At 39.9% G+C, this 25945-nt stretch overlaps 1 protein-coding gene and 1 long non-coding RNA gene across 2 annotated transcripts in view; one reads left to right on the forward strand and one right to left on the reverse strand.

The window, feature by feature from the left end:
- The window catches only part of thsd7ab (thrombospondin, type I, domain containing 7Ab), a 226273-nt gene that overhangs the window by 179421 nt on the left and 20907 nt on the right, over positions 1 to 25945 (reverse strand). The window lies entirely within an intron of this gene.
- On the forward strand, positions 21087 to 24623 carry LOC145547583 (uncharacterized). Its single transcript, XR_014083870.1, has 2 exons — positions 21087 to 21372; positions 24347 to 24623. It is a non-coding gene; the product is annotated as an uncharacterized LOC145547583 (long non-coding RNA).

Below are 25945 nucleotides of genomic sequence, written 5' to 3' on the forward strand. Positions count from 1 at the left end.
TTCACCTGTTTATCAGCTTTATTGTACCTTTATTGTGGCGCCACTGCAGTCGCTGCAATTCCTAAAAACAAGCGACAAAAACTGAGCTAATCCCGTGTGTTCTAAAAACATGGTGATATTTATAACAGTTGTCAAACTACGGCTCCTACAGCATATTTAAAATAAAACGATTGACCAATAGAAGTAGATATTCGCCCTTTCTTGCATTTTGACAGAACTAACAGAAACTAAACTGTTTATAGATTTATATCTTGGAGAATTTATCAAACATCAGTTTTCTAATCTTTATTTTAAGTCGTATTTAATAGATATATCGAATAACAAATGATGGCGCTATATTTTTGTGAGAGATTTCTCCTTGTCCTGTATTGGGATAAAATGGTTTTCTGGACACAATGCATATCAATTAGCAGGAGAATGATATACGTAAAAATAATTAACTATACTACATTAAGAAATTGTATTTAAGCCTCGGTGCTACATGAAGCTCATTTTGAAACAATGCAAGTTAAAAACAATATTTCGTATTGTTTTTAATATTAAAAACAATATTATATATATATATATATATATATATATATATATATATATATATATATATATATATATATATATACTGCCACCCCTGAAAAAGTCTCTGCCACCCTCTTGCCACCCCATAAATATTTTTCTAGATCCGCCCCTGAGGCTTTTATACGGGGTCAAATGATAAGTTACACCAGAAATAAGACGAATAGAAACTTCATGGAGATGGTAAAACTTGAACAAATTAAAGAGTCTGAGCTCGAGATAAATGTAAAGGATTCTAAAGAAAAGCAACAAAAACTGCTAATATTAAGGGCAAAATATAACAAACTATCTACTACCAAAGCTTCATCAGAGATATTCAAGCTGAAACGATCCGACTACGATCAAGGAGAAAAGGCAGGAAAGCTTCTCGCCTGGCGCATTAGAGCTATGCAGAATGAAAATACTTCTGATCATCTAAAAATTTATGATCTCTTTAAAGATTATTACTCAAAATTATATACATCTAAAGGACACATATCACAAATATCACTAGATTTATTTTTTAACTCTAAATATCCCCACACTTAGTGAAACGGTTATAAATCAGAGCTGAATATCCCGATATCTATAGATGAACTTTCAAATGCAGTAGATAAATTTAAATATGCTTCCCGGTCCGGACGGGATCCCGTTGGACCTTTATAAAATATTTAAAAACAGACTACTACAGCCCCTCTATAATACGCGTGCAGAAAGTTATACCCTTAAAGAATTATCTCCTTCTCTACGAAATGCAACCATAACAGTACTACCTAAAACTGGAAAACCTCCCACCAGCTGCCAATCTTTTGGACCAATCTCTATTTTAAATTCTGACATAATATCTAAGGTACTAGCACTTGGGCTTGAGAAATGTTTACCATCTCTTTCTGAACTTGATCAGAATGGATTCATAAAGGGGCGGCAAGCTAAATATGAACATCCCGATACAGCTTTACTTTCACTTGATGCAGAAAAAGCATTCGACAGAGTGGAACATAATTATCTATACAATGTTTTATCTCAATTTGGCTTGGGTAGTTATTTCATAACTTGGATTAAAATAATTTATAATAAACCCACAGCCTCAGTTATAACGAATAATATTATATCTGATTCATTTAATCTAGCTAGGGGAACACGTTAAGCGTGTCCCCTCTCACCCCTCCTCTTTATTCTGGCAATTGAACCATTGGCTTTTGCCATAAGGAACAATCAAAACATACAAGGTATCAGAATAAAAAGTATTGAATCTAAAATTGGACTGTTTGCAGATGACATTATTTTAATGTTGTCTAATCTGAAGTCCTCAATCCCTCAACTACTTAAAACCATCAATGAATTTTGGTTATCCATCCATCCATCCATCCATCCATTTTCTAACACCCTTTGTCCCTTAGTGGGTCAGGAGGGTTCCTGGTGCCGATCACCAGCTAACGTTTAGGGCAAGAGGCGGGGTCACCCTGGACAGGTCGCCAGTCTGTCGCAGGGCAACACAGAGACACACAGAGACACAAAACCATGCACACTCACAGCTAGGGGCAATTTGGAGAGGCCAATTAACCTTACAGTCATGTTTTTGGACTGGGAGGAAACCGGAGTACCCGGAGAAAACCCACCATGCACAGGGAGAACACGCAGAAAGACCGGAGCCGTGAATCGAATAGACAACCTTCTTGCTGCAGGGCAACAACTGTGCCACTGTGCAGCCTACACACACACAACTAGGGACAATTTGGAGAGGCCAATTAACCGGAGAGTCATGTTTTTGGACTGGGAGGAAACCAGAGTACCTGGCGAAAACCCACCATGCACCGGGAGAACATGCAGAAAGACTGGAGCCGTGAATCAAACCCACAACCTTCTTGCTGCAGGGCAACAGCTGTACCAACTGTGCCACTGTGCAGCCTACACACACTCACAGCTAGGGGCAATTTGGAGAGGCCAATTAACCTTACAGTCATGTTTTTGGACTGGGAGGAAACCGGAGTACCCGGAGAAAACCCACGCATGCACAGGGAGAACATGCAGAAAAACTGTGGCCGTGAATTGAACCCAGAACCTTCTTGCTGCAGGGCAACAGCTCTAACTGTGCCACTGTGCAGCCCCCAATTTAAAAATCCTATTTTTAAATTAGTCCACCTCAAATTTAATAAGGGGACGATGACTAATCTTGGTCAAGTTACTTACTCAAGAAATGGAGCAGCAATACTCACTGTCCAACAGGTGTGGGTTGTATTTGGCCCTGCAGGCGGCGTATTTCGATTTCTGTGGAGCTCGAGCGCCGTAAACGTCTTCTTCCTTTACCCTTTTGGCCAGGACAGAAGTTAGCGTCTCATAGTCTGGTCTCCTTCTGTGGAAGATTGTCCAAATCTTCCCCTGCGACTGCCCTGTCTTGAGACCGGTCTTGTGACGCCACTTCTCTCAGAGCAGAGGTTGAGGATTCAGATCCAACAACCTCTGCTCTGCAAACTTCCCCAGCCGGGGAAGCTTGTTTGGCAATCGGGGAAGGGTTGAAGAGATATGCATCAAACTCGTCGTACTCATTGGAGTCCTCCCTGTGACTGCTTATGTCAAATGTTATGTTCGGGAGAATCGAATTAAAAATCTTCCTCACTCCGGTTGTGATAAAATACCCAGCACCAAGAGTTAAAGGAAAAAAGACCGTGGCCACAACCTGTTCCATTCCTAAAATCACTAACAAACACAAACCAGCTAGGCGAAGAGATGATTGGAAATAAGCTCCTGTTTTGAGAGCCAAGCATTCATAACATCAGATGTTCTTTGATCTATGTCATAGAGGATGAGGTCATAGCTACAATGAGCTCACTGTAGTTCTGGGGGAATGTCTTGCTTCTGAAGGTTGCTATGGAAACGGTCAAATCAGTTCTGCATGACTCAAACTATTAACTATGGAGAGCCATTTCAGCCAAAATTAAATAAATAAATAAATGGGTAAAATAAAAAGAAAATGAGTAAAATAAATCAAAAAATGAAGAAAATGAGTGAAATAAATAATTTGTTAAATAAATAATTTAGCTTTTTCATTAACCCAATTTTTCATTTATTTATTTTTCATATCAATTTCCCTTTTGTCATTAATCTATTTTTCATTTACCCATTTTTCATTAATCTATTTTTCATTAATTTATTTTTCAATTAACCACTTTTCAATTTCACTTTTTTATTAGTCGTATATCCAATAACAAATGATGGCGCTACTAATATTTTTGTGACAGATTTCTCCTTGTCCTGTATTGGGATAAAATGGTTTTCTGGACATAATGTATGTCAATTGGTATGCATATCAGTAATGCATATAAATTAGCAGGAAAATGAAATACGTAAAAATAATTAACTATACTACATTAAGAAATTGTATTTAAGCCTCAGTGCTACATGAAGCTCATTTTGAAACAATGCAAGTTAAAAACAATATTTCGTATTGTTTTTAATACGAAATATTAAAAACTATATATATATATATATATATATATATATATATATATATATATATATACATACCCTGAAAAAGTCCCTGCCACCCTCTTGTCACCCCATAAATATTTTTCTAGATCCGCCCCTGATTTTGGAGTAAAAATGCAGTCACAAATGCAGTCTTTTGGACAATGGGGAAAAATGCTTTTCTACCTTGGCTCCCGGAGTTAGCCATGGCTGTAAGCTGTTTACTACTAACTGCTAAAGTAGTGGCTCCTCCTCACCTCGTAGTGATCGACACCCTGCAGCTACGCAGCGCAGCTATTCCCCTGCTTGGATCTCTGAGTAGCTGCCTCTCAGACTGCCAGGATCTCATAGTTCTCTCAGTCTCTGATACTCTTTGTCTGTTGCTAATAAGAATGATCGATCAGCCATTGTTGCCATGGAAATCCTCACTGCGCCGCGGATTCCGGCTGCGGGTTTTTCCTCTTCGTCTTCCTGCTCAAAACACAGCGCCGCATGCCCGCTTCGGATGTTACATCCCATGTTCATTCTTCAGGTAATCCTTTATATACAGAACAGAAACCGCTAAGCTTAAAAACTAGCTAGCCAGTCGAAATTTGCATTAATTTCGCGATCTCACTGCTTTTGCAGCTGCTCCGTTCGCGCCGCTACTCCTTTCCGCTTCTCTTTCACGGTAACTTGCGCAACTTTAGTTTCTCAGCAACAAAATACAGCCCATCGTTATTTATTGAAGATTTAACATTTCCAAAAACACAGAAATCTAATGTTTCGTTTCGTTTTGTACGTTTGGAAGCTCATTCCCTCTCACATAATCGGAAATGCCGGGAAATGGCGGCGCTTTTGACATTTCTCTGACATTCGGAAAAATATGGTTTACTAATTTTAGCATAACTCCGGTTATACTTGGCCTATTGACACAATTTAAAAACTGGTGTGTAGTTTATAATGTGCACTTTAAGCTCAAGTTGAAAGTGAGACTCAGGGAGGCGGAGTCTTGCTGCTACGCCGTAACAAACTAGACGTTAAAAAGAGCTATAAGGCTATGGACCCCTATGGTTTAACGGATCGATACTCTCGGATGAAAAATCGATACTTTCCTAGGGCGGAAAATATCGATATATATCGCCGAATCGATTTATTTATACAGCCCTAATTTCCACGTACTTTTTGGTCTAGTTTCTAGCGTAAATATCTTAGTAGACTTGAAATAAGACGAAACTAACTCAGAAGTAACTTTTCAGCAAGAAATAGGAACTTGTTTAGAGTAAATAATTCCTTAATATTGATGACAAAGTACTCGTTCCATTGGCAGATTATTTTAATTATAACGTGGAAAAAATGTTTTCAGTAAAATAATCTGCTAATGAAACTAGCAATTCTTCGTCAATATTAAGGAATTATTTACTTAAAACAAGCTCCTATATCTTGCTACTAAAATACTTGCACTAGAAACAACAACAACAAAAAAAATCCTTGTAAGATTTTGTGTTTTTGCAATGTTTCATTTGGAAACAGACCGAAGCCACCTCAAAATATTGGTCTTGGTCCGGTTGTTCAGTCCGTCCCAGCGTTCGCTTCAATGTCTTCACACCTGAACAAAAGATCTGACCCGGCGGGAGAAATGAACTTTGTTCTGTTTAAAGTTTTACTTTGTCTTCTTGGACTCTTTTTGTAAGTTTTAGCTGCAGATTATCATCCTGCAGTCACGAAGCAAATTACAGGCACCCCGTAATTAAGGCTAACACTCCCCTGTAAGGGGTCAAAATAAGATAGAAGGTATTTCCATATTCCCTGTTGGATTCACATCTGTAAACTAAACGCACTCAAAATAGACCAACACCAACTCTGAACCTGCTGATACTTTAATGTCGCGCCATAATCAGCTGATCCAAAGTGAATAGATAAATAAATGTTTCAAAGAATTAACTTTCAGCTTTGTTCTTTAGAGCTTCTTATGTATATTTTACAGAGAGCCTGAGGATAGACAACATTTGATGAATCAGCTTTTATTGCTGCTGAGGAACAAAGTTACTGTAAAATTAGTAGAAACATTTTCTTTCTTATGCTGTATTCAGTTTTAGGATTTTGCACTCTGTGTAGGTTTGATGTTTTTCTATGTTGGGATTAAAATGTTCTGACATTTTTGTTCCAGAACGGTTTGTTGGTGATGTCTGACTACAACGTGTTTTCTTTATTCTATGAACTGCTTGACTGCATAAGATTTGATAAAGATTTAAGAACAAAATAGAACATAAATATACTTTATTGTTCCACAATGAGGAAGTTTCAGTGCAACAGCAACAAATGTCAAACAATCAAAGCATGTAGTCACACAAAAATCTAAAAACAGTATTATGTACTGTAAAATAAGGGCAAAATTACAACATCAAATACCGTCCGGTTCTTAAAAATAGTGTACTCCAGTCCAGAGAAATGCACAAACGAGTAGAGGAGATTAAGAATGGACCAAATGTGCAAAATGTATATAAAAAAAAAAAGGATGACATTATCACTTTATCATTTACTCTGTTTCCACATTCTGGAACAAGAATAAGATAATAAAAGAAAAGTTCGTCCCAACTTCTGAAGCACGATTTTCATCTTTCCATGCAATTATTTTGTCCCGGCTTCATTTTGCTTTCTCTATATCTACCATAAAGTCCCAATAACTGAGTTATTTTATATAAAATAATGGAAATCCGTGTTTGTTTTCTTTCAGATGTTACTGATTATTTCTCCACTCAGCCTAAATCTGAATTTAAAATTCTTTTGGTACCCGTTCCTCCTGTACTGCAGTTATTAACGCATGTAGCGTTATTGAGTTAACTATACATTATTAAATGATCTAAATGCTTCACCGTGTGCTACGCTGAAATGTTTTCCTGCTCATATATTCCCCATTTTCCACTGCTACATAAAATATACCATTCTAATCTAGCTTTATCACACCACCGAGTTAATCCATGATCTGTATTCGCACTGGATATTGTAAACCGCTAAGATAAAACCTTCTGTTGGTCAAAGGGGTGCAGTGGTGTCAAATTATTGTTGGAAACAAAACCCAGAGGCTCCCTTCAGGTAACTGCTGGTCTGTTTCCTGCCATAATCCCCAAATAATGACAAATACTGCTGTGGTTACTCCTGGTCAGCAGTATGAACGTACGCTGGGATTAGCTGTGTTTGTACTGCAGGAATGGGTTGCATTCATATTTAGCAGTCTTGTGGATTTTCCCCTGTATTTTGCATGCACAGTTGTAGAAGCTGTTGTGGTTTGTTTCATTACACACTCTGTGGGATTTTCGACAGAAGGAGCAGAAGTACAAACTATGCCGTTTATGTGTAATGAAACCAAAAAGATCATTTGAGGCAAACTCAAAAAGGCAACCACACATTTTAGTGGGGGGAAAAAAAAGCTCCAAAACTGGAAGACATTTTTGAGAAAAGTTGCTCAAATGCATGTAATTATGAATGCACTGTACTAGTTACAAATATGGATGTAGAAAATACTATAAAGACTTTTAAAACCAACATGAATAGTAACTTACTGGATGATGTTACAGATGTAAGAGGAGTGGGAGTAAAAACAAACTCCCCCCAGTCCTTTTTATGCTGTGGTTCTTAACCTGGGTTCGATCGAACCCCAGGGGTTCGGCGGAGCCTCTGCCGCGGAGGTAAAGACACACTTGCGTAAAGTCGTGACGCGCCGCTTTGCCGTCACTTGCTGCAGAGGATCAAGTTACATTGCTTAGCCAATCAGAGCTGTGGAGGAGCCCTGATTGAAGGAGTTCCACTCTTTTTTACCAAATTCTATAGTATAAATCTGCTCCTTAGTCGCATTTTTTCGGGGTTGCTACTGCCTCTAGTGGCGTGGGGGTGGTAACACGGCTAATATAATTACATTACTGTACGGCCCTGGGCCTTAAGGGCTGGGCTGCAGGTGTTGCTTTTGTCTGTCCTTGTGCTCCTCCCCTTTACAGGTGCTGCTGATCAAGTCGATTGGGAGTGCAGAGTACTTAAACCTGGCTGTCTCCATCTTCTTGGTCGCCTACGGCGTCCACTCTGCTGCTTGTGGTGTTTTGTTGCCAGTACTCAGCTCCCCTCCTTTTTGCACATTTGCGTTTGTCTTTGTTTTGGCACTTCAACACTTCCATATGCACTCATACAACACATCCAAGCATTTGCATTACACCACTGATATCCACAATCCATTGTCGCTTTTGTTAATAAATATTCGTTTTTCTACACTTTAACCCCTGCATGGTCTCCCGTATCTGTTATGACATTGAGCCAGTCGTAACAATTACTAAATCAGAATACCGCAAAGTATGTTGTGTGTCGGCGAGGGTTGGGGGTGGGGGGGGGAGATAAGAAGGGTTCGGTGAATGCGCATATGAAACTGGGGGGGTTCGGTACCTCAAAAAAGGTTAAGAACCACTGTTTTAATGTCTAAATATACTTTACTACTGTTCTTCTTTGTTTTGTTTGCTTTTGTTTTACATTTATTTTGTTTGTATATAACTTTGTTTATTCTTTCATTACACAATGTGCAATAAAGTCAAACCCAAACAAGCCCAAAATCACTTATGGTGATTTCTAAGTTGCTGTGGCTGTGCTTCCTTTCACAATTTGACATTTTGAAAATAAATTTGCTTGATGGAAATAAACCAATTAAAAAAAACAGAAACAACAACAAAAAAATAACAACTTATCGTTTCACAATAGAAAGTTGACACTAGGTGGGTTTTTTTTTTTTGCTATATCAAAATTTGATTATTTTGTAAAACTGCAATTGAAACACTATTGTCTGCATCAGACGAGTCACATCACCAACAACCAGATGTCGCCATGGCAACCAGGAAGAAGAAAACAGGAAGTAGTTGGAGGATGATAACAGAGCATGTTTTAAATTACTTATCGCGTGAACAAACTTATTCTCATATGATTTTACCTGTTTCTTATTTAATAAAAACATCACAATTGCAAAATTGTGTTTTAACGACATTAGCAGAATATTGACATTTGTCTGTTTTGAGCTTATTTTGGTGAAGAGTATTCCTGTTTTTTCATTTGATTTTCTTTCCAATCTTCCTGGTATTCTGTGACATTTTCCTTTCTATCTTTATGCATCACCAGAATAAATACAAACCACTACGTATAAACAACAACAGCAACTGTTCTGGCAGAGTATAGTCATCTCGAACAACAGAATGTGGAAAGTTATTAAGTAGATTTTTTTTTTTATTCAGTACTTAAAATTAAAATATCAAAAGTAAATGACCCTCTCCATGCTGCAGAACCTTTTTGTTTTTTGAGGTTATCAAAAGCAAAGCCAGCTGAAGAATAATAACATTTATTACGGTTTTCAAATAAAAAAATGTACAGAGAGAATAAAGTTCAGAGGTGACGCTGCTCTGTTCTATGTCCTTAGAATAAAAATCAAAGTTTCTCAAAAACTTTGATCATGTTTGAACCCTGAAATTTTCATTCAGTTCAAAGCTCAAACCTGCCAAGTGGTCTTGAAATTGGTTAATAACTTTTCATATTTGCAGGTTTAATATTTAGTTAATGTTACAGTGAATTTAAACTTCTATTTCTCTAATGGAAAATCCCACTTTTAAGCATTTTCATCTGGCACAAATCACAAGCAACTTAAAGTAGCTTCCATTGTTCTGTTTGCAATTGTTACCTTTAAGAAAAAGTGCAGATATTATTTTTCATTTTAATGTTTCAACGATTTTCCAAATATGAACATGAGCAGCATGCATAAATGACCAGTTTGACTTCTTGTATTGTACTTTTTCTTATTTCTGACCATTGTTGCAGCTTCGTGTGTGCGCATCTTTCAAAGTTAACGGCATTGCAGGCATCTGAACATCTGGAGTGATGGTAATCCACCATTGCTCTTAGCTGATGAGTTTCCAGAAGGTTAGTTTCCCACTGTGGGGCCGTCCTTTGCACACACTGAATGGTAGCAGGATGAAGGAGCTCTGCTTGGCTAACTTCTGTTTACAGTCAGTCTGGGTAAACAAATAAAAAATAACTGATTAAAAAAGGGTTTAAAGAAAGTCGCACTGCAAAAACACAAAATTTTACCAAGTATTTTTGGTGTCATTTCTGGTGCAAACACCTTACATAAGACAAAACTAACTTACAAATACATTTTCAGTAAGAAACAGGAGCTTGTTTTAAGTGAATAAATCCTTAATAGTGATGTAAAACTTCGGCTGCTTCGCTCACAGAAGCTGACACAGAGAAAAAATGTCTTCCTTAAAGTTTGCACTGATATTTTCCGAAGCCCATGTAGAAGTAAATGTACATAATGAGAAATGAAGTTGGTGAATTAAGAAGTAAACTCCTGATAGATGAAAGCTCCGGTGATTCCTTCACTCCGTGTGTTTGTTGTGATCTTCAGCTTCCCGTTTGAACGGCGTTCACAGCAGGAAAAAGTCGGCAAAAATCCTTGTCTGTTTCAGAGCTGCTCCCAATTCACTGCACATTATTATTCCGAGGAGTAAAACCGACATAAAACTCTCTTTTATCACGAGGAGACTCCCTCACAGACCTCTCACAACCTTCACTACCAATGAAAGAAGCACTCAGACGTATTCATGAACTGCTGGGAAACATTAAAGAAATCAGGCTGAAGGTTTTTCTTCTCTGGGACTATAGCGGCCCGCCTTGCGTCCCAACATTTAAATCTGGTTCAGGCGTGGATTTTAAATCATTAGTCCAGCACAGATGCTTTTCAAATGCAACTCTGAAAGCCTTTTTTCCCCTCCAAATAAAAGTTTAAAGCTTTGACGACTAAACTTATTTAGATACTTCACAGACAGTATGATGGAGAGCATATAAAAGGGATCCAGCATTAGTTGAACATGTTGACCTAAATAAGTTGTAAATTTCCTGCGATGGACTGGCGACCTGTCCAGGGTGTTCCCCGCCTCTCGCCCGTCGACAGCTGGAGGTAGGCACCAGCACCCCTCCTAATCCCAGAAGGATAAGGGCGTAAGGAAATGGATGGATGTTGTAATTTTCCGTCTAACTAAAAAATGCTGTTTGTGATACGCCAAGACTCATAATTACTTCAAAAATTTATATTTTTTATTTTATTTTTCACAAAAGGAGGTCAGCGGCCGCACAGTGGCGCAGTTGGTAGAGCTGTTGCCTTGCAGCAACAAGGTTCTGGGTTCGATTCCCGGTCCTTCTGCATGGAGTTTGCATGTTCTCCCTGTGCATGAGTGGGTTTTCTCCGGGTACTCCGGTTTCCTCCCACAGTCCAAAAACATGACTGTTAGGTTAATTGGCCTCTCCAAATTGCCCCCAGGTGTGAGTGTGTGTGTGCATGGTTGTTTGTCTTGTGTGTCTCTGTGTTGCCCTGCAACAGACTGGCAACCTGTCCAGGGTGACCCCACCTCTCGCCCGAAACGTTAGCTGGAGATGGGCACCAGCAACCCTCCCAACCCCACTGAGGCTCAAGGGTGTAAGAAAATGGATGGATGGAAAGGAGGTCGTCATTTTCTCAACCGATTGGTTGAGTCCATTCTGTACTGGAATCTACAGCGTTAACACAGGAAGGCTAACTTTACCCCATTAGTTGTTTATCATATTGCGTTTGACTGGTGTAATTTTAGATAATGCCACACTGTGTCACTGTTGAGTGAGGTGAATCTGGATCACTTCCCACACACAAAAAAAGAGAAGAGCGCAGTGGAAGAGAGTCGGAACCGTACACAACTTCTGAAGGACGTACTTTTGTGCTCTCAACATTTCTCTCCAGAAGACTTTGAGTCATTTGTATGAGCAAAACTGACAAAGGCTCCAACAGGTGATCCCTTCCTTAACGAGCTAAAAATAAATGCAGTGCCAACAGTTTTTATCCACACAGTGCCTAAACCCTGTTGTCACCAAAGCAAAAAACGCTGGACGAAACATCAGACAGCACTGGAAGCTCTTTTAAATGCTAACGGAGCTCTGCAGTTGTAGCACTGGCGGCACTTCAGCTGCCCTGGACAAAGACCGGACCGGACACAGAGCTGTAGAAGTACGAACCGGATCACGCAGTCCGACCAGAGGTACGTGCCATTCACTGTTTCATTCAGAAAGCTGAAGGCAGCAGCAGCAAAGCATCAGCTCCTACACCCAACTCTGCCCTCTTCTTCTGCTTGGTCCTCTTCACCTTCATCATCTCTTGTGATTTCTACATTTGGTTTCAATGCGCTCTGGTTCAAATTAAAAAGGCTCAATAACGCTACTCATCACTGCACAGAGCTAGTGCAGTTGGACCTTTAGACGTCATTTACCCAGAATGCATTGCAAGGTGAACAACATGATGACACTATTTTATTAAAATGTATAAAAACTAAATAACCTACAGTATTTATACTGTATTGTTCTCACATTTAAAAATAAATATTTCTCAAATAAAGTCTATTGTTACAACTAATTGTGGATCCCTTTAAAGTCTGGAATATCTGCAAAATCTAGGACACTGAAGGTGATGGGAAGGACGTTTATGTGCAGTCTGGGTTCAAACAGGCACAAAACATGTTTGTTGAACCCGTTACACATCCTTCATCTGCTGAACGAGCTCCTGCCTTCTGGCAGATTGTAAGGAAAGGAAAATGAAAGCAGTAAGTGGAACAATTTATTGAACTCAGCCATGAGGTGACAGTAATGTTTTCTCAGTTGCACAGACAGACAGTCATTAGTATCTATTCCTCTGGAGAAGACTTCAAGCTGCCGCTGAACTGAAATATTTAATGCTCTGTTATCAGTTGCTGGTAAGCAGAACTGTGCATTCGCTTTCTTTTAATCATCTGTTTCATTCACTTAAATGTGAAGTCAGGCGTTAAAAGTTACCCTTCTGCTTCAGTAGGTCTTTCAGTACATAATTTACAGTCACAAATACAAACTAGGTGACTTCAGTCTTTGAGATGGCAAAATTATGTTTCTAAGTTTTTGTGCAGAGTAAAAGGCAGCGGCTCTCAGCATTTACGCTCTCATTCGGGAAACTGCAGTTGAAGGGAAAATATTCAGTTGGAATGAAGGAGGTTTAAAGAAGTCAAATCAAGGTTTCAGAGTTTATGAGTCAAGTTGAAAAGTTGAAAACGTTGAAAACGTGACTAGATAATTCATAGTTCCCACAAGTGATCCGCAAAATATTATGCAATGCATGGTGGATCCCAAGGCTTTGAGACCCACAAAACGAAAATATGTGGACTCTCTTAACCAGTGTGCGAGAGAAAGATACATGAACAAAATGGCTGCTGTCGGGATCAACCCATGTGAGACGGAGAAGGAAAACATGTCAGATGTTGTTGACAAACTGCCTCCGATCTCATACTACAATATACTCAGTTACTTAGTGTACACCATGGAGGAAATCAGTGTTTTTGTACATACTTTTCATAATAACAACAAGGTTCTGGTAACTGGCAGAGTAAGTACATGTTGGCTACATGTCCATGTTAGCTTGGATATAAAAGCTACATTAGCTTAGCTAATTTTGCTAGTTCAGCTGTGAGGACTGCATTAAACGTCACTGATATTTATCTTACTATTACACAGAGATGAGTAGAGTACTCAAAAATTGTAAACGAGTAATAGTTGTAATGTACTGGTTGTTATAAGTCAGATAGGAAGAAGGAGAGAGTGAGCTCTAAGCTTGTGGCTTTATTGTTGCCATAGCAACTCCATAGCAACCGTCAGTTACAAAGTTCACAAGTGTGAAGTCACACGAGAACTATATACTGTGTGTTATTGGAAGAGATTATTAACAATGCCTAAACACCAACTATAAACTCTTAAAAAGGGGATAAAAAAATACAATCAAAATGAAAATGTTTTTTTTTGTATATTCTCATTAAAGTGTCCATTGTTTAAAAATCTCCACTGAAGTTGTTGGCATGTAGAGCGGTAAATACTGGCGGTGGTTACGGATGTGCAGCGAATAAAAAAAGACACCTATGTGTTACTGGTTACAAGGCTTGAAAATAAATGTCTAATTTTTATTGGCCCAAAAAGTAAAATTAATGTTACATTAAAGAAAATGCCACAAGTTTCATTAAAGTGTAACTTTTTAAAACTCATCATTAGGCAGCTAGATAAAAATTCACAACAATATATATATATTTTTTTTTTTTACAAATTTTGGCTCCAGAGGATTTTAAACTAAAAGTTTGGACACCCCTGGATTAGACCATACATTAGAGCAGGGGTGTCCAAACTGTGGTGCGGGGGCCATTTGTGGCCCTTGGACTGAGTTTGTGTGGACACCCCTGCATTAGACTTTTAAAGCATTAAAGAACCACCAAAAACTGTGTTTTAAGCATTTTCAGACTTAATTAAACATAATACTATCCATTTCAAATTTGGTCAACGTAAAGCTTTTTAGCAGCATTGATTACATACTCTTATTTTCTGAATATTTGATCATATACTCATCTGTCCTCCCTCTTTCTCTCATCATCCACTCCGTTTCTGCCTCATCTGCAGTCTCATGTAAACACCCGAGCTTTGCAGGGTCTTCCTGCTGCGGTTTTGCTCACGTGGGACCAGGCTGTTTGTGTGAAAGGCTGCGGACATGAACAGCCAGCAGGCTTTAATGATCCTAATCCTCTGTAAATTAACAGTAACCCAAGGTTTTATCAGCTGGGAGCCTCTTTTAAAAACCGATGAGGAGTCGCCCATGCCATCTCTTCCTACTGCGACCAGCCCGGATTATTGACTGGCGTCTTTATTTTAGATGCCACATATGATGAAAACATTAAAAGTAGTGGATCAGTGGTGTAGTAGTCCATTTCTCAACATCCTCATGCCAGTTCACATTTCCCCCAGTCTGACTGGTGGGTTCACCAGCAGGGTACAACAGCAGGGCTGACCTACATTTCACTCACACACACACACACACACACACAAACACACACACACACACACACACACACACACACACACACACACACACCAGTATTTCTGTGGTATCAACGATTGAGCCTGAAAAACCCTAAATATGGGTCAACATGGCACTGAAATAGATATATTTTTAACATCAGGAGGATTGTACCATAGAAAACTAAATAAATATTTGCTAAAATCCATAAATTCTCTAAATGTTCCAATCCACATTTCTTCTGGTTCTGAGCCGCCCCGGTGTGTGATTTTAAGTATCTGCCAGTACAAATAACTTTCTATCCACATCTCCCACCTAAAGGTTTATTGTAGTTTGGGTCATGTTGCCTAAATATTCTTAAATTTTAGCGCATGTCCAGTTTTTATATTTACACAAAATAATCATTTAATTTCAGTAATCAGATTCTTGAGCTTGGTGATTTATTTGAACGTTGACAAAATGTCCTAATAATTTTTTTATTCATGGACATCAATGACGATACACCAAATATCTCAATAAGTACCAAAGGTTTCAGGCAAATTAACTCAAAAACATTATTTATTAGCAATTAGCCCCGTTAGCATTGTTAGCATCACTCACCCAAAAATGTATTTTTAATTTATTGGTAAAAAATATGCTCTGGAAAAACACTAATGTCAATTTTAAAGACCTTTTCTCCAGGTATGCACTCATAAGCAGAGGTGATGTCACACTGTGTGTATAGATGAGTCAGAAAAGTTGATGTAATTAGATCGAAAAAAAAAAAAAAAAAAGGAATAGAAAAGAGTATTTTAATAAAACCACGACAGGAATATCTGATGCTGACATTTTCTAAGCTTGTTTTAACAACAAAGTTAGCAATTATTGGTGTTAGCAAAGTTAGCTTTTTTCAACGCAACAGCAGTTTTTGTTTTCTATATTGTAAATATATTTTATTTGGCTTCAATCAAGCAATGCAGGTGGAGCTAAAAAATTTTAAATGGATAAAGAAAAAAAGATTTTTGTTCCTACAAAAACAAAACTGGACGACAGTCGGCAAAGTGAGACGTAATACGATGAAAACTTTGAAATCGTCGTCGGACATGTTGACCAGCGTGCTTCTCGTCTAACCTGGGGTATCTGGGAAGCCACCTGGCCGTACGACGTGACGGCTACGTCTCGTCTGTTTGTGTTTGGGAGCTGAGGGTTCAGGTGACAGATGGGAGCTGAATCACTCAGGATTTAAACGCGTTTCCACGGTAACGGCCTTCCTCAACAGGCCTGCATTTTTTGACCAGCTACATCAGATTGTTAACTGAACAGATTGCGGCGTAAAAACAAACAAAAGTTGAACCAATAATGATATTTATCACTATGAGCGTTTGACCCGCTGTGTTTGAAACTCAAACTTGGCTTTAATTTAGTGCGGCATATTCAAAAACAGGCTGCACAGTGGCGCAGTTGGTAGAGCTGTTGCCTTGCAGCAAGAATGTTCTGGGTTCGATTCCCAGCCCCGGTCTTTCTGCATGGAGTTTGCATGTTCTCCCTGTGCATGTGTGGGTTTTCTCCGGGTACTCCGGTTTCCTCCCACAGTCCAAAAACATGACTGTCAGGTTAATTGGCCTCTCCAAATTGTCCCTAGGTGTGAGTGTGTGTGTGCATGGTTGTGTGTCTCTGTGTTGCCCTGCGACAGACTGGCGACCTGTCCAGGGTGACCCCGCCTCTCGCCTGAAACGTTAGCTGGAGATGCACCAGCAACCCTCCCGACCCCACTGAGGGACAAGGGTGTTAGAAAATGGATGATTTTACTACAGAAACGTTGCATGTCAATGTTTACATCCTGAAAGAATGTTCTGGGTTCGATTCCCAGCCCCGGTCTTTCTGCATGGAGTTTGCATGTTCTCCCTGTGCATGTGTGGGTTTTCTCCGTGTACTCCGGTTTCCTCCCACAGTCCAAAAACATGACTGTCAGGTTAATTTTCCTCTCCAAATTGTCCCTAGGTGTGAGTGTGTGTGTGCATGGTTGTGTGTCTCTGTGTTGCCCTGCGACAGACTGGCGACCTGTCCAGGGTGACCCCGCCTCTCGCCTGGTACGCTAGCTGGAGATGGGCACCAGCAACCCTCCTGACCCCACTGAGGGACAAGGGTGTCAGAAAATGGATGGATATTCAAAAACATTTAAAAGGTTTCACTGCTTCAGTAGTAACGTTTTACATAAAATGGCTCCTAAAAATGGATAGACAGACTCACAACTTGGAGGTAAAACACTGACATAAACCTAAATAAACAATTTGTTTACTTACATATGAATTAATTTCAAGAAGAAATAAAAAAACATGAACCACAGTAATATTTAGAGGCTGAATTTGGAGCCCATCTTGTTTATATTCACGTTTCGTGTCGAGCTAAGCGCTAACCTGGCTGAACTGACCTATTTTAACCTTTCATAGTCTTTACCGCCACCTAAGCTCTTCGCCTCCAGCTAAGCTCTTCGCCCGGCTTCAACTCCAAATCTTCATCTGCTCCGCATTTAACTACAGAGTTATATTTAAAAAACTAACTGCCAACTGAAAAAATAAAAATCCATCTTGATTTTGATGCTATTTGTTAAAAAACAACAAAGTTTTGCCCTTACAAAACATCCATATTACAAAGTAACACAATTGAGGTTTTGCAAAAAGAAAAAACAAAAAAAAAAACCTTTGCTTGAGCCTCATTGGGATGATTTTAGGATTGGTGAAAGGAAGTTTCATGAAATCCCACCAAGAGGGTCAGATTCAGCTTCCAACCCAGGAAATTTCAACCCAAGACTCACCAGACGGTGCCGGAGGCTCCGTTCCTGCCTGCCGGCTCACTCAGTCTTGAAGGTTTGAGCTGTGAATTTCACCGTCTCCTCGTTGCCCTTGAGGTTCCCTCCAGATGACCGTGTGCAGTCTGGAGTTTTGAAACTCTTCCGACGGTAATCAAACACCGCGGGATCCCAAATCACCATGTAAAAAGTGCGAGTGCAATAATGTTCACCGCAGGGGGAGCAGTCGGGTCGCTCTGCGTGCCGTTATACAGATTTACAACAAACTCAGACGACATCAAGTCCTGGTTCAACAAAGAAAGACCTTTACATTGTGTCAAATCCGGCCCTCCGTAGCTCTTTATGTGCTTAAGTATTATTGTAACAATCAAATCAAAGCAGATCCATCCATCCATCCATCCATCCATCCATCCATCCATCCATCCATCCATCCATCCATCCATCCATCCATCCATCCATCCATCCATCCATCCATCCATCCATCCATCCATCCATCCATCCATCCATCCATCCATTTTCTTCCGCTTATCCGGGGTCGGGTCGCGGGGGCAGCAGCTTCAGAAGGGAGGCCCAGACTTCCCTCTCCCCAGCCACTTCTTCCAGCTCCTCCAGGAATCCCAAGGCGTTCCCAGGCCAGCCGAGAGACATAATCCCTCCAGCGTGTCCTGGGTCTTCCCCGGGGCCTCCTCCCGGTGGGACGTGCCTGGAACACCTCACCAGGGAGGCGTCCAGGAGGCATCCTCACCAGATGCCCGAGCCTCAACTGGCTCCTCTCGACGTGGAGGAGCAGCGGCTCTACTCTGAGTCCCTCCCGGATGACCGAGCTTCTCACCCTATCTCTAAGGGAGAGCCCAGCCACCCTGCGGAGGAAGCCCATTTCGGCCGCTTGTACCCGTGATCTCGTTCTTTCGGTCATGACCCAAAGCTCATGACCATAGATGAGGGTGGGAACGTAGATCGACCGGTAAATCGAGAGCTTCGCTTTTTGGCTCAGCTCTCTCTTCACCACGACGGACCGGTACAGCGCCCGCTTCACGGCAGACGCTGCCCCAATCCGCCTGTCGATCTCCCGCTCCCTTCTTCCCTCATTCGTGAACAAAGCAGATTTATCTACCAAATTGCATCAGTTTCTCCAGTTTTTCCCCGATTCCACGATCATGGAAAATCAACGGATCCCTGTGATTTTTCATGATAATGTTTAATTTTGAGTTTACTGCAAATTTCCCACCAAAATGGCCAAAAACATTTTTCGTTTGTGTGATGCTGAATCCCACCTGCAGGTGGCAGTATTTCTGACTTCTACCACACTGCTTCCTCAGGTTTCTATGTTTTAGTCAGTTTTCAAACTAAATGTCACATCATGCATAATGTTACAAAAATACTTTGCAAATGTTTCTAAATTAGTTGCACAGATCAGTGGAACTAATTGATTGGAAAAATAAAATTTTAAGAAGAACTTATCGAATACCACATTGTGTGTTTGTTAATAGATTAATACGGGATTTAGCAAATAAAACTGTTAATCTAAGAAAACAGAAAAACCTTAGTTTTAATGTCAAGACAGTGGAGAAAAACAATAATAAATATCTGTTTGAGCTGTTAACCTAATTACTCAATCAATCAAATGTTATTTGTATATCACATTTCAGCAGCAAGGCATTCAAAAGTGCAAACCAGAGCCAATTAATGCTCAATTAATTAATTTGATACAGAGTTGAATTACAGAAATATTTAATGCCTTCAGCCCTGAATGTATGCAATTTCACAAAACACTGCAATAGAGACTAGCAGGAACATTTTTAATTTCCATGCATTCATCCACCGTCTGGCAGTAATATTTAGAAAAGCTCCTGTTTGAGCGTCACAAAATGCTGTTTTCATGGGCTGTACTCTTGTTTTTGACGAAACATTAACTGATGCAGTGGTTGAAAAAGTAAAGCGGAATAAAATAATTCAACAATATAAGGTTTAAACGTGTGGCTTTATGTTCACAGCAAAAAGACACAAAAACAAAAAATGTATCATTACTGATGTAAGCAATGCATTTTTTTTTTAATTGTCCAGTGTGGTAAAGGATTGTGTAGCAAAGAAAAGCAAAATGAAGGTTTGAGTGGCATCAAGGGTTTAACTCTATTCCTAAGTCTGTCAGCAATGAAAAGGGCTGTAAAAACAAAGCTGGAAATGCAGGTTTTTTACTGCATCCCTGTGGTATTTTTAAGAGATGTCACAGAAATGTCATTAGAAGCTCGAGAAATTGTGTCACCTTGTAGAAAAAGGGCATAACGAGCCTCCATTCATGCTGCTAAAATGTCAACTTCTCCTGGAAGAGAAATCTATACCCACTTGTACTTGAAATGCGCAATCCAGCTGCACTGAAAACATCAAAATCCCTCGCTGAGCAATCAATACAGATGCAAGATCAGAGTGACATGTTGGCATTAGCGTGATCCTCACTTTCCAGCAAGTCTCACACAGTTACTTAGCCATGATCCATCGGCTTCACACGGAGAGCCGTTTCAAACACTGAGACATGACATTGTGAAGTTATGAAAACTAAACTCTTAGCCTTCAACACCTGGATAAAATTAGAGTGGAGAAAATCTGAAGTTCTTTGTCATAACGAATCCTTAAAGGATTTATCTGTCAGAAATATTAGTCAAAATGAGGAAGCATTCAGTCACAAATATTGCCTTAGCTAGCTTGAAACACAAAGAACAAGAGAATCTTGAGTCCCATGTTAAAAAGCTGCTAGGTTTGATAAAAGTGGCTAAAAGAAGACAGCAGAAAATAAATTAAAATCTAAAAAACATGTAAAGTATAACAAGTAGAGCCATGCTGATTTTCAAAGCAGGTAGGTAAATCGCTAGCTAACTAGGTCAGCTAGATTGCCAGCAGCTAACTCGCTAGCTAGCGGGCTAACCAGCTAGCTACAATCATATGTGATACACAATGATAGAAAATTGTCAAAAGAAAGTAGTCTTTATTTCTCAACAAAAAAGACCCAGCATATAAAAACGTATTTTGTTTATCGCCTATTTTACTAATAATTTGTGCTACATTAGCTAAAAACTCTCAACTGACATCAGATTAAATCACCAGCTGCTCTAACGTCCCCATTTAGCTTCAGCTGTTTTTTTCTTCGTCTCTGTGCCAATTGATGGAGAAAGTGATGGTTTACAGCTGATATTTGATCATTTATTAGTATTTTAAATGCAGCATTAGCTTGAACTGATATTTCATGATCAAACATCAGCTTCCTCCGTACTTACTGACTAATTTTTTGATTTTTATTGTAAACTTTGTAAACATGTAGCCTTCTTAAGCATTTTAAATCTTACAAATGACAAATATCAACTACATTATGTTTTCTTTCTTACGTTTTCTAAACCTTTCACATAATTAACTTCACCGCAGTTCAACATCTTCCCACTAAGCACACGTCGGGCGCCCGTGACAGGTACATCCACAGGTGACGTGACGGAGGCTCAGGCACGCACGCACGCAGCCGTCACATCATCTCCGTCGCCATGACGACGGCTGTCAGGTACCCAGAAACGGCGCGAGAGATGGAAGGGGGCGGATGCGTGGAGGCGAACTGGGCAGCTCAGGCCTTGACTGACGGCTGTGACAGCTATATAATCCTGTCCACCGAGGAAAACACGTCCAACAAAACGTAGCCGGGCAGGTGAGACGGGGCGAAACGAGGCCCGGGGCGACTCGACGGGAACTTCTCATGAGGGAGGCGTTAATAATTATCTTATTTGGGTTTTACTCGCCGCCGAGCCGAGGAAGAAAACTCGATAAACGTCTGATTTACGGCCGAATAAATGCAAAAAAAGAAGAAAGAGTTCAAAACTCGGAACAGAAACTAATATGCCAGAGATAAAATTTAACAGTCCCAAAGCAAAGGTTTGCTCTTTACCACATAATAACAGCTGTACAAATATCCCCTTTTCTCAAAGTGGAAGGGAGGAAAAATCAATACAGTAGTTAAGCAATGGGGACGTGTTCCTCCTTTAATGATTATTTCTGCTGTTGACTTAAATGAAAAGCATACAGACAGGTCAGCAAGTATATTGGAAATGTCATTCAAGCAAAATTCAGATTTGCACAGCTGATGTCATGAAGAGGAGGGAAATTATCAGAGTGCTAAAAACACACAAAATGGAGGCAGTGAAGTTAGAAACTGAGAACCTGCTCAGTTTAACATCAGAGCAGGCGGGCAGGGCGCCCAAAAACTGCACTGCTTTAACATATTTTTACTCAAGTAAGTGTAAAACAGCACAGCATAGTACATTATTTTAAGTTTTTTACCCAGATTTGTATTAGAGGAATCGATAATATAGATATAATGTCAATCTCAGTATTGATGCTAGCATGACGTTGAATTTTATGTAATTTTTTTTATAGTTTCTCTACCTCAAAAAATATTTTGTTCTGATTTGTTTTCAGGTGATATTTTTTAAACTTTGTTTAGAAAAATACACAGAAATCATTTATTATGTTATTAAAGTATTTTGTGGAGACCTATACACTTCCTGTCAAATTCTGAGTGAGGTTTGAACAAAATAAATCAAAGATTATGCATCGATCGGTGTCAGCGATACAGACCCTGTACTTATATCACACACCTGAAACTCTTTCTAAAAACCAAAATAGAAAAGTAAAGAAAGTCAGGCAACCCAGAAAATGAGTTTTTGAATACAGAACGAGGAGCTCTTGATTGATGAGAACCTCAAGATCAGTCAAGGTTGAGTTTTTCATTTAAAGAGAGGAAGTCTGGAGAACATGGCGGCGGCGGTGGCGGCGGTGTGCCCTCCGAGAACGTCTGGCAGGGCTGCAGCTTCGCACAAACTTGTTCTCATCCTGAGTACGACAGTGTGCCAGAAAATGGATAAAGGCCACGAGAAAGCTGGTCATTTTTCACTGTTTCCATGAGGAAGCCACCCTGTTCTTCCCTTCCTGTGTCGGCCCTCTGGGTTCCTAACAAGGACCCTCGCATTGAAAAACGAATTTCGGGAGCGTAAACAGGGAGGTGATGGATGACATTCTCTGACTTTTTGTCTTGCAATTAGTTGTAGTGAAAGTAATCCAATGTCCCATTAGAGCTTTGTCTTTAGCAAAGACTTTTTCACTTTCATTGTTTGCAGCTATACAGACCTTAAATAGTTTTCCTTTAACACACATTCCAAAGCGTAGAAGCGTAATTAGCATCTGTTTCTAAAAATGTATGAATTTTTTCATTTTTTTGCAGCTGGTGTGAAGTTACTGTAGAGTTAATTTTGGCTTATATGTTAATGTTTACATACTGAATGGTCAATGTTAGTCAACATGTTAGTGATAAGCCACGTCCTGCTGGTAGAAGCTAACGTTAGCCATGCTAACGTTAGCTTCACAGCTAAAAAAAAAGAAAAAGCATTTTGGCTTTGGTTTACTAGCTACACTTAGCATACTAGCATACTGAATGGAGCAAGTCAAAGTTCACATGCTAGGGATAACCCACATCCTACTAATAGTGTCAACATGTTAGACGCTGCACATGCTCGTGATACAACACATGCTAAGCTAACCTTAGCATTTTAGCTTACACACTGTTCGAATACTGAATGGAGTAAGTCAATGTTAGTCAACATGCTAGTTAGTAATAACTCACATCAACATGTTGTAGTGTCAACATGCTAGTCACTCTACATGCTAGTGATAGCCCCAATGCTAACACTAGCCTTACAGCTAGAATAAGCATTTTAGCTCATTTTTTGATATATTAGCTACGTTTAGCTTACTGAACGCAGCAAGTCAAATCAATGTTAGCATGCTGGTGTCTTTAATGACTTTTTATTTTGTGTTTTATGATGTAAACACTTTTGAACAGCCCTGTTGCTGCAATGTTAATAAATCAATCAAATAACATGATTGATTGATAACACACATACTGCTGGTAGACAGCTATCATGCTAACATTAGCTTTTCAGATAAAATAAGGATTTTAGCCAATTTTTGACATATTAGCTACAATGCTATTGGATACATTTTAGCAAACCTTAGCATTTTAGCTAAAGTTTATACACTTTTAACATGCTAAATGAATTAAATCAATATTAATCAAAATGCTACTGACAGCTAACTTTAGCATTGTTGCTAATTTTCAGCATCAGAACGGATCTGACAGACACGCCCACCTCGGCAAGCCTCTTACATTACATAAATGTTCTAGTTTCTGTCTTAAAATTGTAAAACTGCAATCAGCATCTGTTTCTGAACATGTTTCAGTTTGTTTGTTGTAGCTTGTATGAGTTAAGAGGCAATGTCATCCTACTACCACAAGGGGCAGCATCACATTTTACATCCAGGTTTTAAGAGGGGTCAATTTTTCATTGCAATATAACTGTCCTGGTTTTAAAACTTTAATATGGTTCATAGAGTCACACAGCACATTCAGAGGTTGACATGCTCATGTGCCACTGTGAATCATTTAGGTCTGTTCAGACATGCAGCAGCATCAAAAAGGCAGCGACTGATTAGAACGGCTACATTAGCATTGTTCGCTCCATTTTCCCCAAAGAAGTGCTTTCATAGTTGATGCTGATGGACTGAATCACTCACTTTAAAGAGGAAAGGCCGTGAAGTTATTGGTTTTCTTGCATATTTTTGTTGTGCAGGATGAATAAGGGCCCAGCAGGATGAGCCAGCGGCAGTAAGGAGAGAGGTCACGAATGCCATGATGGATTACGGTGGACACGGTTGTCACGGCTGCTTGTTCGTTAATGGGTCCGCGTCGTAGGGAGTACACTGCGACGACACACAAGGGCTCTTCATCACTACATCCGCTCTCATCTGCCTTTTGGGTCGCTGTGGTTCTGACTCTCATTACTGTGTAAACCCAGCTTGGTTTAATTTTTTTATTTTTAAATGGAAAAATCTAATTTACATATTTTATGATTGGGTCCTTAACTTGAATCGCAGCGTTTATGAGTGCAAACGGCACACAGATTATGAGCATTAGCAAAGACCTCGGCATTTTCCATTAATTAGTCTGTACAAAAACAAAGACGTCTGTTTAGTCGGCTCTTCTATGTTTGAAGAAATGAGATCAAACACAGAAATCAATTACAATTGGAAACGCTGCTAATTCAAACAGGAAGAAAAACATCATCAAACTGCAGAAATGCATCTGCTTTCCTGCGACTACATCCCATAATTCCTCTGCAGGTTTTGCCTCAGATGCTGGTCTGTCACGATAACTTCTGCTGGACAATAAATCGTTCCAGAAGTTATTGTGATAAACGATAATATTGTTGTTTTCAGACCATTTTTAAGTAATGTAATGGTAAATAATGCAAGAACACATTCTGAAAGCGGCTGCACAGTGGCGCAGTTGGTAGAGCTGTTGGTTCTGGGTTCGATTCCCGGCCCCGGTCTTTCTGCATGGAGTTTGCATGTTCTCCCTGTGCATGCGTGGGTTTTCTCCGGGTTCTCCGGTTTCCTCCCACAGTCCAAAAACATGACTGTCATGTTAATTGATCTGTCTAAATTGCCCCTAGGTGTGAGTGTGTGTGTGCATGGTTGTCTGTCCTGTCTGTCTCTGTGTTGCCCTGCGACAGACTGGCAACCTGTCCAGGGTGACCCCGCCTCTCACCCGAAACGTTAGCTGGAAATAGACACCAGCAACCCTCCCGACCCCACTGAGGGACAAGGGTGTAAGAAAATGGATGGATGGATGGATGGATGGATGGATGGATGGATGGATGGATGGATGGATGGATGGATGGATGGATGGATGGATGGATGGATGGATGGATGGATGGATGGATGGATGGATGGATGGATGGATGGATGGATGATGGATGGATGGATGATTACTCTCCAGCCAAACATAAATTCTGCTAAAAGAGGATAAATGGCTCCAAATCTCACATAAAAACAGAACAAATAGACCTGCGTTGTGTTTCCTCCTCTAACCTCTGAGATGCGTTTAATGGACTCTGCTGCAGAGACCAGTCTGTCCAAAGCAGCTCCGCACCATTATCCCTTCATTTTTTATTTTCCTCCAGTCGAGACGCGTCTCTAGTTTTGAGTCATAACAACAAAATGTGCCCGTCAGACTCCTGATGACTTGAGAGACCCAGAGAGGTTCTGCCGTCAGAGACCGACTGGGAATTATTCTGGTCCGAAACTCGGTGAGATTCAGAGATGAGGAGCAGCAGCAGCAGCTTATTCTGATCTGCTGTCTGCAGCGCAGGAAAGGACGGAAAGAAACT

Source organism: Poecilia reticulata, chromosome 16 (genome assembly GCF_904066995.2).
Source record: "Poecilia reticulata chromosome 16, P_reticulata-male-v2, whole genome shotgun sequence".
NCBI lineage: Eukaryota > Metazoa > Chordata > Actinopteri > Cyprinodontiformes > Poeciliidae > Poecilia > Poecilia reticulata.